Consider the following 15888-nt stretch of genomic DNA (forward strand, 5'->3'; position numbering starts at 1 on the left):
GAAGAGAAGCTTTGGTTATGAAGAATCAGAGTGAACCAAATCAACAATCACTGTTACAGCTTCAACTGAACAAGATCAAATGCAATTGTACCAGCCAAGGGGGGTACCAGGTGTTTCATATCCACAGCCAGCTTCTGGATAGACACAGAATTGGAGAGGAAGAGGACGAGCAGGCTTAGAAGGAGGAGGAAGATTTCAGCTACACTTCCAGCAACTTTCAGAAGACTGTTATAATTATGGACAGGTTGGTAACTTTACCTGTGAGTGCAATAAGTCAGGAGGAAACATCAGAGGGAATTTCAGAGGAAGATACAGAAGCCAGTCAAGATCATCTGGAGGACAGGTGAACCCCTACAGGGGTCCGGAGCAAGGATTCTAGAGCCTAGAAGATACGAAGGGGGGTGTCAGCTGATAGCACCGATTAGAGAAGAAGAGAAAATATCTAACAATTGAAGTAAAAACAAAGGACTAGGAGAGGTGAATAGTGGAAAAACGTATCTGTGTTCAGCCTAAAGAGGTTAAACATCTCACTATGTAAAATTAACTAATTAGGATAGGGATTTGAGGTAGTAAAACAGCTAATTACTCTTAAGGAACCAATTGAGCTCTGCTATAAAAATCAAAGAGAAATTAAAATAGACATACTAATATTAGAACATATACCTATTGCATTGTTGGAAAGAGATGCATTGTGTAAATTGAACTGTACAATAAGATGTACACTAGACGGCTGTCTGGTAGAAGATTTTAAAAAGTAGGGTTTTTGGGAATCATATTGGCTTAAAAAGATAATATCATAGGAAGGATGATAATCTATTAGACTGCCTATTAGACAATCTGTCTGAAAAATAAAGTTAAAAGGGGTGACTGTTATTCTGGGTTACATTCTTACACCAAGAGATTTCAGGCTAGGCTAAAAGGTGTTTAGTCGTTTGCCAAGTCTGTGTGTAAAGAAGTCATCACATATTCTAAAAAGTGGTGGTAAAGGATTTTGTGAATAAATCAGTGGAGAAGGTTTTTAAAGGTTAGGAGAAAAGATTAGATTAAAAAAAGTTAGGAGAACTAGGGTTGAAGGAACTCTAAGACAGTAAACTAAGTTTCAATGTTAGTTAGTAGTAAGAGAGAGAGAACAATGGTGAAGGACATTTTTAGAGTTTAGTGGGAAGATAAATATGGTAGGAGTTTAGATCTGTTAGGAGCAGATGCGTTGCTGAATGATAAGAGAAGATTGAGGGTGATTGAGTATCTATATTTACAATTCCCAGCAGGAAGATCAAGGTAATTGTGGGTGTATTTTTTATAATCAAAAGTTTGAAAGTCAGGGATTAGAGGTAGGACTGAGAGAAAAAGTGACACTAGTGGTGATAGATGGAAGTACAAGCAAAGAGTTCAAAGCTTTGGGGAAAATGGATGAAGTAACAACAATGACATCAACACTTCAGTCTATTATAACAACAGTGAGAAGCAATTTAACTCTTTCAACATTGATAGTTATTAAAGCCATAAATATATCGCATTTGATTATAAGGGAACCAATAGCTCCAGCACCAATTTTAGGGGGAAAAATACTTATTAGGGTTAGGATGGGGACGTTCCTCCCACATGGAGAGATAATTATGGAGAAGAAGTATTGTTATCAGGACCAGGAGTAGAAGCTGTTGCACCTAGTCAAAGGAGGTATAGTTTGTACAACAATATGAAGGGGAAGAGGGTTATGAGTGACTGTTCACTTATTTTGCATAATGTTACAGAGAAAGATCAGGGAGAATATATGTGTACTTATCTAGTGCAAGCATTAAAATTTGTTCCGGTTAATAATTATTGGTTAAAGGGCTATGTAATTCGTAAAGTGACGCTTATAATGGAAGATTTGAAGTCTGTTGAAGTTTCCACAGTCACCAAAGGAGTTCAGGAAGAATATGTTACAGTAGTCACTCCAACAGTAAATAATGCACATAGGATGTCGGTAGCTTTCCCACTAGAAATAATTAAGGTTAATACATCAACTAAATCAACTACTTTAATGGTAACTTTGGAAAGGGATTAATGATACGATGGCAATAGCAAATGTAGGACATAACATATTGTAGGACAAAACATATTGTAAAGTGGTTATCCCACTGGCTATAGGGTGAATGCACCAATTTGTAAGTCGCTCTGGATAAGAGCGTCTGCTAAATGACGTAAACGTAAATGTAAATGTAGGAAGTATGACACAGACACAAACAACGACTTTTCTGAAATGGTACGGATAGAGAGTGCTGTAAATGGTAGTAAGGATAGGGTTAAAATAGGAGAGCAGATAGTAGTAGAGAACAATATAGATTCATCTGAAATAGTGAAGGATACTATCATGGAGGTACAGGATGAGGTCTTTGATTTTAATGACAGACAAGGAGAGGTATCTGATCAGTACCGCTCGTTAGGGAAGAGAGAAACTAAATGGATGGGTTTGATTCTTCTGTTGTAAAAATTAGAGATAGATGGGCAGGTAGGAATGTTTGGTTCCAGCGGTTAACTTATTCTGTAAGATCAGTGAGGAATCTTGATGGTCCATGTCTGTTGAGAATTCCAGCGCCAGAGACGTGGGGTTCCATTTTAGAGACGGTCGCTCAACCGCTATCAAGTGTGTGTCAGTCTTATGCTTTGTCATGACTGTGGTATCAGCAACAGTCAGTAACAGATAAAATAATGTCGTTGTCAAAACATTTGTTTAAGCCTAGGTTTAGGTGTTCTTGGTTAAGTGAATTAACTTGGGGGAATTTGTTAGATGGGAAGGAAAATCAGGTAATAGCGAACCCTGATGCATTGGAGGTGAAACCAGTGAGGGCTAAAAGTTGTTTTTGTTCTAATAAAACATATGATGTAAGGGGCATGTTTATGGGAATATCAGATTGTGATGATTATATGATGACTTTGGGTAAGCATGACCTTAAGGGTAGTAAGGAGAAATATAATGTTACTTTTTATGTTCCAGGTAGTAAGAACAGCAAGACTTTGATGGTGAAAAATTAGCTTTTGCCTGACAATGTGACTATTGGGAATTTTAGAGATATTTTGAGGTTTGTGGTGATAAAGCATATATATTCTTACCCTATGGATGGACAGGATGTTGTTACATGTCAACATTGAAGCTTCCATATGAGGATTTTACCATTATAAGAGGGGTAGCACCGGACACAGATAAATCTGAAGCTAGAGTTTAAAATAGGGTGAAAAGAGACATAATAATAATAATAATAATATGGCGACATGTCATAGTCTTCAAGCCTATCATTGAAGGATAAGTCTAAGAGAGAAGGGGGGACTTTTTCCATGGTATGGTGTAACATTTGGGAAGATCATATTGATAATATTAGTTATACTTTGAGTCCAGATAGTTCAGATATTATCACTAGGGTTATATATGCATTGAAGAATATAAGGGATGCATTTGATAGATCTGAAGGAGCTGGATGGTCAGCGAAGACTTGGTTGCAAGATCAGTTAGGCCAGTAGGAGCAGTGATGGATTACATTTTAATAGCAGCTTTGATAACACTGTGTGTGATGTTTGTAATTTGTTACTGACCTTTGAGAAAGCTATGATATTGAGATAGGTTGGAGTAGTGATGCCTGGAGACAACACTCAGATGCCGGTGTTGACTGTTCCTGATCTGGATGAAGAGGGACAAGTGGAACTGGATGGATAAATATCCTTTTTGATGATTTGATCATTTTTCAAAAAAAAAAATTCAATATTAGTGTGATTTTAGTATGATTTTATGAATCAAAGGGGGGAAGTGTATGAATGAATCACATTATCCTATTTCATTATTCTATCATTTATATTGATTCATACATCATTTATATATCATTTTTATATTCTTAGTTGATATTGATGTTTAATTTGAAAGTGTTGTTTTGCAAAAGATACTGTTTGGTCTTTTCTTTTCTTCCAGAAGCATTTGGGGGAACATGTAAAGATTGAAATACTCAAACAAGGACAATATGAAGGGACAATATGAAAGGACAATGACTGGAGGAGATGAAACAAGGAGGGTGTGGAAAGATTCCGATTCCATCATCAACAATGCATTAGAAGAGGAGACTACGGGAGGAGATGAAGTGTAGTGGACTACATTCCAGTGTCTGCAATGAAATATAGACATATTTGCATGTGTAATACATAATTTGTGTCATAGTCTTAGGTATTAATTTTTGTAGAATGATATTTGATGTTATTGGATACATGTGGGGATCTTAGATGTTTTTGTTTATTTCGTGAATGCTTAGGGACAGGGAGTCTAGGCAGGGAGAGGTCCACTATAGGGTCCGATGGGTTGACCAGCCTTAGAGTGGACATTTTTTGGATAGTATTTTGTTTGCAGGGCCTTACATGTGTATTTAATTGCATCATAGTTTCAAATGCATTTATAAAGAGTTATGAATTCATTGGGAGTACCTAGGTGGTTGCCTGGGGCAGAGGGACCGTGAGAGAATTTTACTGTCTTGATTGATAACGAAGGTTGCCGGAAAGTTTTTCGCTCTCACACTCCATAAAGATTTGTTCATATTTCATAGTAATGTATTCACACTTCATAAACAGTTATTCATATTTCATAGAAAGGTATATACACTCTAGAGAAGAATGTTTTTTGGTTTAATGTTAAAGATACTCAATAAGATAAATTGTTACTTGTCATAATCCTATTCTGTTTGGTTTCGAGACTTTTAGTTAGTCTCGAAGGGGGGAAATGTAGTGTATTAGGATTATGTCTTTGTTAATGTTTTTTCATGTGGAACTGAAGAACTGTTTATGTTAGTTCAAAAGTAGCCGTTTGTGGGGTGACGCCCCAGGGGAGACTGGTGATTGGACCGCAGAGGGAGCAACCCATCTTTTTGCATTGTTTATAAGTATATGCTGGACGAAGTAGGAGTCAGAGCAGCCATTACAATTCGAGGACACTGCTCTCCGGGTCTCATGACGCCTGTAAATCATGCTGAAAGCTTGTGATACGAATAAACTTATGATCAAAGGTTCAGTATGAGCGGACTCCTTTGTTTATCAGCAATAATTGCCAGCATTTACTCGATACGACACGTTCACCCACACCGCGTCTCACAAAGACACAGCGGTTGGAACCAAAAATCTCACATTTTGACTTGACCAAAGGACACATTTCCACCTTTCTAATGTCCATTGCTCGTGTTTCTTGGCCCAAGCAGGTCTCTTCTTCTTATTGGTGTCCTTTAGTAGTGGTTTCTTTGCAGCAATTCGACCATGAAGGCCTGATTCACACAGTCCCCTCTGAACAGTTGATGTTGAGATGTGCATGTGACTTGAACTCTGTGAAGCATTTATTTGGGCTGCAATTTCTGAGGATGGGAACTAATGAACTTATCCTCTGCAGCAGAGGTAAATCTGGGTCTTCCATTCCTGTGGCGGTCCTCGCGAGAGCCCGTTTCATCATAGGGCTTGATGGTTTTTGCGACTGCACTTGAAGAAACTTTCAAAGTTCTTGAAATGTTCCGTATTGACTGACCTTCATGTCTTAAAGTAATGATGGACTGTCGTTTCTCTTTGCTTATTTGTTCTTGTCATAATATGGACTTGGTCTTTTACCAAATAGGGATATCTTCTGTATACCCCTCCTACCTTGTCACAACAAAACTGATTGGCTCAAATGCATTAAGAAGTTTAAAATTCACTTTTAAGGAGGCACACCTGTTCATTGAAATGCATTCCAGGTGACTACCTCATGAAGCTGGTTGAGAGAATGCCAAGAGTGTGCAAAGCTGTCATCAAGGCAAAGGGGGGCTATTTGAAGAATCTCAAATGTAAAATCTATTTTGATTTGTTTAACACTTTTTTGGTTACTACATGATTCCATATGTGTTATTTCATAGTTTCGATGTCTTCACTATTATTCTACAATGTAAAAAATTAAAAAAAGAAAGAAAGAAAAACCCTTGAAGGATTAGGTGTGTCCAAACTTTTGACTGGTAGTGTATATATTGTGATTTCAGGGGCTGCTGCAGCACCCTTACTTCCCATGGCTATGCCCTCGGCTATAATTGTGGTAAGTAAACATAAGCTATGGATAAAAACTATGTCGAACTGGGTCTGAGGAATTGTCCTGTGTGTGCATTGGTGACGGTGTGTCTTAGACTCAGCCTAGTGCATGTACACTAGGCTCAGCCTCTGGCTAGGACAGATGGAAAATATTTAATGCACCATTAAGCGGGTCAGGGACAGAAATAAAACATTGTATTTACAATGTTGTTATTGACCGTACAGTAGTAGACCTACTGCATTAAAATATGAAGTAGGTATTTTCTTAAACTTTGTTCAAGACATGCACATTCAGATGAGGAAAGTAGAAAACCCTATCTAATAGAACACGCAATTTGCAAGCGGCAGGAAGCCTTCAAAACAGACTGCATTTTACGTGCATTATTCATTAAGCAATATTCAACAACAATCTCATCTGAAAATGCATGTGCACTCAAAAAGCAGAGCGGCATTGTGAGCATGGCAGTGTCCGTGGATGGTTGAAAGGCGTGGATATGAGAACATTGGGTTTGTTCTAGACTCGAAGTCAGAGGAGACGCCTCTACTTATGCAACTGTCGCAGATTTTACACCGAGAGTTCTCACTTTACCATGAAAGGAGGCTAACATACATGATGGGGCTATGAAGGAAAACACGTTTTGAGGAGGTGAAAACGAAAAGTGCGCGCAGAAGGTCCGACAGTATCATCGGCGGTATGTAACGTCTCGCTTTGAAATAGGTTTATATCCTATGTAAAGACATGCAAGCGCGCGACAATATTTTTGTAAGATCTTTGAATTAATTTGCATCGGTTCACTATTGGGCTATACAGACAGTTTTAGGATCTTCAATTCTAAATAGCCTAGCCACTTTATATTTTAGCCATTTAGCAGACGCTCTTATCCAGAGCAACTTACCGGAACAATTAGGGTTAAGTGCCTTGCTCAAGGGCACATCGACAGATGTTACAGCTAGTGGGCTCAGGGATTCGAACCAGCGACCTTTCGGTTACTGGCCCATCGCTCTTAAGGCTAGCTGCCGTCCATATAAAGCCTTAATTCGTTTTCAATCAAACGGCAGCCACTTGATTAGCTGTAGCCTAAAGCTGAAGGACGGGGCTGGGAAAATCTAACCACTCTCAAATACATAGATGGTGCTTGGGTGCATGTGAGAACAACATAATAGTTTTACACATTTGAAGCTCATTGAGACATTGTTTACTAATGGAGTAAATTGAACAATTTTGTATTGGGTGATGATGGGGTAAGACAGTTGTAAGTCAGGAGGAAATGAGTTATATTCTGCAGGAAGACGTGCGTAGCCTGTTAAACAGCAGTAAATATAGCAGATTGGACCTTTAAAAAGGTAGTCTATGACCTGTACGATTTCCCCTGCTCATTGGTAATTTCATGAAGAACACGTGACATATACCATAATTTAAAGAGACCTTATTAAAAGGTATTCTGCGGTCACCCTTTCACTAAATTGGGGCGGCAGGTAGCTTAGTGGTTAAGAGCGTTGTGCCAGTAACCGAAAGGTCGCTGGTTCTAATCCCCGAGCCCACTAGGTGAAAAATCTGTCGATGTGCCCTTGAGCAAGGCACTTAACCCTAATTGCTCCTGTAAGTCGCTCTGGATAAGAGCGTCTGCTAAATGACTAATTATTTATTTATTAATATAAATTATTTGATTAGTTTCGCCACAGAGATCGATATTTGGCATTAATCTTGGATCTCATGGTTAATTGATTGCATTAGGTGGATGACTGCTCTTGTATAGTCTGATTAGTGTTGAGTGAGTAGGCCTGTTCTTGACTGCAATGTCATCCTTTGCACAAATCCAGACGAAAAAAAATATATTTATCAAGTGCATTTAGGGGCCGATTCCGACCTGAGTGAAGTGTAAATGGAACGTAATTCCCTTTTTTTGCACTTTTCTCGCAGTGTGTATTCTGACCTTGAATTTAAGCATAGAAATAGAATGCTATTCACCGGCTATTCGTTTGTATGAAGGTATGAATGTGTAGTGGATGTGTGTCTACATATACACGCGAACCTACCAGTTCCAAGTGATAAAAGCATCTACTTAATTTTTTTAGATAGAAATAACACCATTCTCCATGCACGGTAATTTACAACTTGATAAGAGCTATTTATAAGAGCTAGGTAGATGAGTAATCCGTTTGGTTAAGGGAATTTTAAATATAAATTACTTGTTTTAGATCAATTTTACCTTATAATCCTGGAGACAAATGTGAAGCCACTCATATGGCAGCAAACTGATTAAGCATATCAACTTATCAACTTTCCCATAGTTCAGTTTATGAAATGCTGTGCCATTATGCAGAATGTAAATTGTACAGCCTTTTAACTTGCTGGGATGGGCACTCTGGAATGTATTAATTATAGGCTACCCCGACTTTCTCTGTTTCCTATTTCTATCATGTTAAATATTAGCCACTATCAGTATCGACCTTCAGTAGGCCTAATAACCACACATATTCAACTGCCAATTTGCTTCCTGTGTAAACGGCCGTGTGGTTGTTGCTGAGGATCATTAGTAACAGTTGATAATATCAACAAAAAAACATGTAGGCTAATTAAATGTTATGGAGGGGATGTTCAAGCCATAACAGGTTTAACCGGATGAATGGCGCAATACTTTGACGTGTCATCACACAGTTCCATGGTTAGCCAATTTTCTTCCTTTGTGCATAAAGGCTCTCCAAACCTGTTTTTTATTATTCATAAATGCTTCAACGTAAACCTAAATAATCAACAAGATCAGAGTATTTTTAAATCTACCAATTGGTGCTGAAATTAAGATGAATATGCATATATTTAGTTGTCTTTCTTTCATTGATCCCTAATAATCTGAACCGTTCTCTCAATATATTCTATTGAGTCTGTCGACTAAATTCAAACTTAAAGGTATGCCATATTTAAAGAGATGGCTTAAGATAAATGTACTGAAAACCATATTGAATGAAAACTCCACAAGAAAATCTGTTGCCCAGCAAGTGGGATGGTTTTCAGCAGTTTAATTACATTTATTCCGAGCGCATTGCTCGACTGAATAAGGTAAGTCTGAATACCAAATACTGACAAGTGTGTAAGAAAGGCCTGCATAGAAATGGCGTAAATTCCTACGTCGGAATCGGACCCATAATGTCTGAGGTTCTTATGAATGAGTCCTTCTAAGAAAACAAATAATCAAATTACAGTTCTTAGGAGGAGGATATCCCTTTGGTATGGCACAATAATGCATTGATAATGATGAGTGATATTTGTTTAGGTAACCATTGATTATATTGCATATGCCCATTTAATAAGAGAAAGCGTTTTTCAATGGCATAGTTTATCCAACTTTGGATCTTGAAGAATAGTTTGGCCTTGCCCTCCAAGCGCAAAGTCTATTTAACAGTCAAGTGGTAGGCTATGCTTTCATACTTCATGATTTTTATTGGGCTATACATTAACCTGGGTTGAACGTGCCAGACATCATTGGCACTGCAAGTCTTCCCTGGGATGAAGATCATAGTGTTTTTTATCTATTCTGACTGTGGAACTGGACTGAGGACCTATCTGCCTACACCACAGATAAGGCTTGCAGACAGGTTTTTATTTGAGCATGCTGTTCCCATATGAGAGCCAGTCATCACGCACGATCAGCACTACATGGACCATTTAGAAAGTTTTAAACGGCTACCAGCATGTGGTGTTTCATCCATGGTTTAAATTCCTCCATAAATATGATATTTAATACTAACCCTCACAATATAGGAACAACTGATGTCATAGCTTATGCCTACAACACGGAAGCCTACCTAAAATGAATACAAGTCAAATTTAAGACACAACAGTATCATCATTTTGAAACATGCATGGGCTGTTTACTAAGATCAAATAATATACTTGATTCTCTCTCTGGTGTGCGTCAGGCAGTTCAGTTCAACTGAAGTGAATCAACAGTCTCACATCTCTACATACATCATTTACCATGTAGATTAGGGTTTATAGGGAAGCTTGTAGTTCTTATCTTACAGTGTACATAGTGTATCGCATGTGGATTTGTGTAAACTCTGCTTCTACGTACGTTGTCTGTATATCCTGTTTATCGTCTGTCTATCCTGTTTATCGTCTGTCTGTAAATCCTGTTTATCATCTGTATATCCTGTTTATCTTCTGTATATCCTGTTTATCTTCTGTATATCCTGTTTGTCTGTGTATATCCTGTTTATCTTCTGTATATCCTGTTTATTGTCTGTCTGTATATCCTGTGTCGTATCGGGTGAATGCTGGCAATTATTGCTGTCAACAAAGAGTCCGCTTAGGCTGCACCGTGATTAGAGGCTTTTATTAATATCACACGTTTACAGCATAAGTTACAGACCCGCGGTGTCTGGAGAAGCCCCGTCCCAAATTAATCTGAATGCTTCTGACTACCCCTTTGTCTAACTCCTACTTATAAACAATGGCAAAAATGGGTTGCTCCCTTTTTCGTCCAATCACCTATCCCCCCTGGGGCGTCACCCTCCAACTGCTATATTTGAACTAAGATAAACAACATTCCATTCCTTCATGAAAAACATTTAACAAAGGCATAATCCTAATACACGACATTTCCCCCCTTCGAGACTAACTAAAAGTCTCGAAACCAAACAGAATAGGATTATGACAAGTAACAATTTATCTTATTGAGTATCTTTAACATTAAACCAAAAAACATTATTCTCTAGAGTGTAAATACCTTTCTATGAAATATGAATAACTGTTTATGAAGTGTGAATACATTACTATGAAATATGAACAAATCTTTATGGAGTGTGAGAGCGAAAAACCTGTCCGGCAACCTTCGTTCCAAATCCATCCATCAATCAAGACAGTAAAAATCTCTCACGGTCCCTCTGCCCCAGGCAACCACCTAGGTACTCCCGATAAACTCATAAACAATGTAAATGCATTTGAACCTATGATGCAATTAAATACACATGTAAGCCCCTGCAAACAAAATCCTATCCAAAAAATATCCACTCTAAGGCTGGTCAACCCATTGGACCCTATAGTGGACCTCTCCCTGCCTAGACTCCCTGTCCCTAAGCATCAACGAAATAAACAAAAACATCTAAGATCCTCACATGTATTCAAAAACATCAAATATCCTTCTACAAAAATTAATACCTAAGAATATGACACAAATTATGTATTACACATGCAAATATGTCTATATTTCATTGCAGACACTGGAATGTAGTCCACTACACTTCATCTCCCCGTAGTCTCGACTTCCAATGGATTGTTGATGATGGAATGGGAACCTTTCCACACCCTCCTTGTTTCATCTCCTCCAGTCATTGTCCTTTCATATTGTCCTTGTTTGAGTATTTCAATCTCCACATATTCCCCCAAATGCTTCTGGAAGAAAAGAAAAGACCAAACAGTATCTTTTGCAAAACAACACTTTCAAATTAAACATCAATACCAACTAAGAATATAAAAATGATATATAAATGATGTATGAATCACATTATCCTATTCCCCCCCTTTGATTCATAAAATCATACTAAAATCACCCTAATATTGAAAAAAAATTTTTTTTTGAAAAATGATCAAAAAGGACATTTATCCATTAATACTCCATCCAGACCCCCTTGTCCATCTTCATCCAGATCAGGAACAGTCAACCACGGCATCTGAGTGTTGTCTCCAGGCATCACTCTCCAACCTATCTCAATATCATAGCTTTCTCAAAGGTCAGTAACAAATTACAAACATCACACACAGTGCTATCAAAGCTGCAACTAAAATCTGAACCATCACTGCCCCTACTGGGCCTACCTGATCTTGCAACCAAGTCTTCGCTGACTTCCGCTCCTTCAGATCTACCAAATGCATCCCTTATATTCTTCAATGCATATATAACCCTAGTGATAATATCTGAACTATCTGGACTCAAAGTATAACTAACATTATCAATAACACCTAACCCTAGGCTTAAACAAATGTTTTGACAACGACATTATTTTATCGGTTACTGATTGTTGTTGCTGATACAACAGTCATGACAAAGCATAAGATTGACACATACTTGATAGAGATCGAACCCCACGTCTCTGGTGCTGGAATTCTCAACAGACATGGACCCTCAAGATTCCTCACTGATATTACAGAATGAGCTGCTGGAACCAAAGATTCCTACCTGCTATCTTTAATTTTCACAACAGAAGAATCAAACCCATCCATTTAGTTTCTCTCTTCCCTAACGAGCGGTACTGATCAGATACCTCTCCTTGTCTGTCATTAAAATCAAAGACCTCATCCTGTACCTCCATGATAGTATCCTTCACTATTTCAGATGAATCTATATTGTTCTCTACTACTATCTGCTCTCCTATTTTAACCCTATCCTTACTATCATTGACAGCACTCTCCATCCGTAACATAAACCCCTGAGTCCTTCTTGCTACCCCCTTTAATTTCAGAAAAGTTGTTGTCGGTGTCATACTTCCTACATTTGCTATTGCCATCGTATCATTAATCCCTTCCAAAGTTACCATTAAAAGTAGTTGATTTAGTTGATGAATTAACACCCTTAATTACTTCTAGTGGGAAAGCTACCGATATCCTATGTGCATTATTTACTGTTGGAGTGACTACTGTAACATATTCTTCCTGAACTCCTTTGGTGACTGTGGAAACTTCAACAGACTTCAAATCTTCCATTATAAGCGTCACTTTACGAATTACATAGCCTTTTAACCAATAATTCTTAACCGGAACAAATTGTAATGCTTGCACTAGATAAGTACACATATATTCTCCCTGATCTTTCTCTGTAACATTACGCAAAATAAGTGAACAGTCACTCATAACCCTCTTCCACTCCATATTGTTGTACAAAATATACTTCCTTTGACTAGGGGCCACCGCTTCTACATCTGGTCCTGATAACAATACTTCTTCTCCATAATTATCTCTCCATGTGGGAGGAACGTCCCCATCCTAACCCTAATACGTATTTTCCTCTAAAATTGGTGCTGGAGCTATTGGTTCCCTTATAATCAAATGCGATATATTTATGGCTTTAATAACTATCAATGTTGAAAGAGTTAAATTGCTTCTCACTGTTATTTTAATAGACTGAAGTGTTAATGTCCTTAGTTACTTCATCCATTTTCCCCAAAGCTTTGAACTCTTTGCTTGTACTTCCATCTATCACCACTAGTGTCACTTTTTCCCAACTCTCAGTCCTACCTCTAATCCCTGACTTTCAAACTTTTGATTATAAAAAATACACCTATAATTACCTTGATCTCCCTGCTGGGAACTGTAAATATAGATACTCAATCACCCTCAATCTTCTCTTATCATTCAGCAACACATACTTTCTCAATGCATCTGCTTCTAACAGATCTAAACTCCTACCATATCTTCCCATTAAACTCTAAAATGTCCTTCACCACTGTTCTCTCTCTTACTACTAACTTTGAAACTTAGCTTACTGTCTTAGAGTCCCTTCAACCTAGTTCTCCTAACTTATTTTAATCTAATCTTTTCTCCTAACCTTTAAAAACCTTTTCCAACTGATTTATTCACAAAATCCCTTTACCACCAATTTTTAGAATATGTGATTGGGAAAGTCCCCACCTGCTTCTGACTTCTTTACACACAGACTTGGCAAACGACTAAACACCTTTTAGCCTAGCCTGAAATCTCTTGGTGTAAGAATGTAACCCAGAATAACAGTCACCCCTTTTAACTTTATTTTTCAGACAGATTGTCTAATAGGCAGTCTAATAGATTATCATCCTTCCTATGATATTATCTTTTCAAGCAAATATGATTCCCAAAAACCCTACTTTTTTAAAATCTTCTACCAGACAGCCGTTTAGTGTACATCTTATTGTACAATTCAATTTAAACAATGCATCTCTTCCCAACAATGCAATAGGTATATGTTCTAATATTAGTATGTCTATTTTAATTTCTCTTTGAGTTCTATAGCAGAGCTCAATTGGTTCCTTAAGAGTAATTAACTGTTTTACTACCTCAAATCCCTATCCTAATTAGTTAATTTTACATAGTGAGATGTTTAACCTCTTTAGGCTGAACACAGATAAGTTTTTCCACTATTCACCATTATTTCTCATAGTCCTCTGTTTTTACTTCAATTGTTAGATATTTTCTCTTCTTCTCTAATCGGTGCTATCAGCTGACACCCCCCTTCGTATCGTCTAGGCACTCTAGAATCCTTAGGGTTCACCTGGAGAACAGGTGATCTTGACTGGCCCCTGTATCTTCCTTAAAAATGTTCTCTGTTGTTTCCTCCTGGTCCATTGCACTCACAGGTAAAGTAACCAACCTGTCCATAATTATAACAGTCTTCTGAAAGTTGCTGGAAGTGTAGCTGAAATCTTTCTCCTCCTTCTAAGCCTTCTCGTCCTCTTCCTCTCCAATTCTGTGTCTGTCCAGAAACTGGCTGTGGATATGAAACACCTGGTACCCCCCTTGGTGGCTGGTACAATTGCATTTGATATTGTTCAGTTGAAGCTGTAACAGTGATTGTTGATTTGGTTCACTCTGATTCTTCATAACCAAAGCTTCTCTTCTCCACCAGTTGTATGATTGAGTTTTCTGAGAGTTTCTTGATCCTGTTCTTTCTTGCTGTTGACATATCAGGATTCTTCAAAAGCTTATATTCTAAGTTCTGTCCTCAAAATATCATCTTCCATCATCTTCTTACTTTTCTTCAGCTTCTTGGCCTCAATGTATTCTTCTCCTCCAATTCTTGGGATCCTTTTCTCAGCAGTTTTTCTTCCTTAGAAATGTTCTCTTCTTGAGTTGTTCATCCAGTTGTGTTACTTCTTCTATTTCTTCTGTGCCAGTCCTTGTAGGACAAACTCATTTTGAATACACAGCACCTTTAGTCTCCTCTTTATCGCTGTCTTCATCTGAACTCGAATCTCTTGTATCCTTCTTCCTTCAACTTCCATCAGAGATCAAATCTCTAGTATCCTTCTTTCCTCTCTTGCCAACTTCCTTCTGATCACAGAGTCATATCCACCCATGATCTCTTCTCAATCACTCTGATCTTCATCTTCATCATCTTCTTCCTTAACCTCACTCTTCTCTTCCAGACATCTCATTTTCTTCCTTCTGGAGTTTTGGATTCATCTTTCTGGTCGTTTCTGCTTGTCCTCTATCTATTATTCATCTTCATCTCTGATGCAACAATCACCCTCCTGGATGATCCCTGGAAGCTGAGGATAAACATCCCTAAGCTCTACTTCCTTCTCATAAGGTGGGTGTCTTTTTGCTGAATCCGTATGTGAGAAAGGTGTACTAACTTCTGCCATTAGTTTTCCTGTCACCTTCTCTATACCTTTGTTTATCTTATCGCTGGAATCTTTTATCAGTTTTTGTTTGAGAATGAAGGGCAACTTTTGTTTCATTTGCCGGATAACCTAACACTTTTATATTCCTTTATTGTGAATTATTTTATTTGAGACTATATAGCCTATGGCTTCCCCCCTTTAATTATTAATATAAACCAAACAACCCCAAAAAAAATAAAAAAAATAAAAAAATAAAAAATGATAAAAAAAATTATAAACAAATTAATCAACAAAAATATGACTATCAAAAAATTATATTTAAAATTTTATTCAAAAACCATTTCTAATTAAAATAAAAAATCAATTAAAAAATCAATTAAAAATTATGAATAATTAAAACCAATTTTTTATTTCTATATCATATCTTACCAATTTATATGTTCTAATATTAGTGGTGGTTATCTTACCACAACCCATCAGGAAAGTAAATGTAAGTTAGTCAACTTCAAAGCCATCCCAAAA

The 15888-nt window shown here is 37.5% G+C and overlaps 1 protein-coding gene across 2 annotated transcripts in view; it reads left to right on the forward strand.

The window, feature by feature from the left end:
- The first annotated feature begins 6585 nt into the window (after positions 1–6585).
- LOC311099959 (5-hydroxytryptamine receptor 2C-like) overlaps positions 6586–15888 on the forward strand; it is a 28406-nt gene continuing 19103 nt past the window's right edge. The window contains exon 1 of one of the 2 annotated variants that reach the window (XM_084140680.1): positions 6586–6746. The gene's annotated coding sequence lies outside the window, so the exon portion shown is untranslated. The remainder of the gene's footprint in view (positions 6747–15888) is intronic. The other variant, XM_084140679.1, reaches the window with a different exon arrangement.

The sequence above is a fragment of the Coregonus lavaretus genome, assembly GCF_964263955.1.
Source record: "Coregonus lavaretus genome assembly, chromosome: 24".
Lineage (NCBI taxonomy): Eukaryota > Metazoa > Chordata > Actinopteri > Salmoniformes > Salmonidae > Coregonus > Coregonus lavaretus.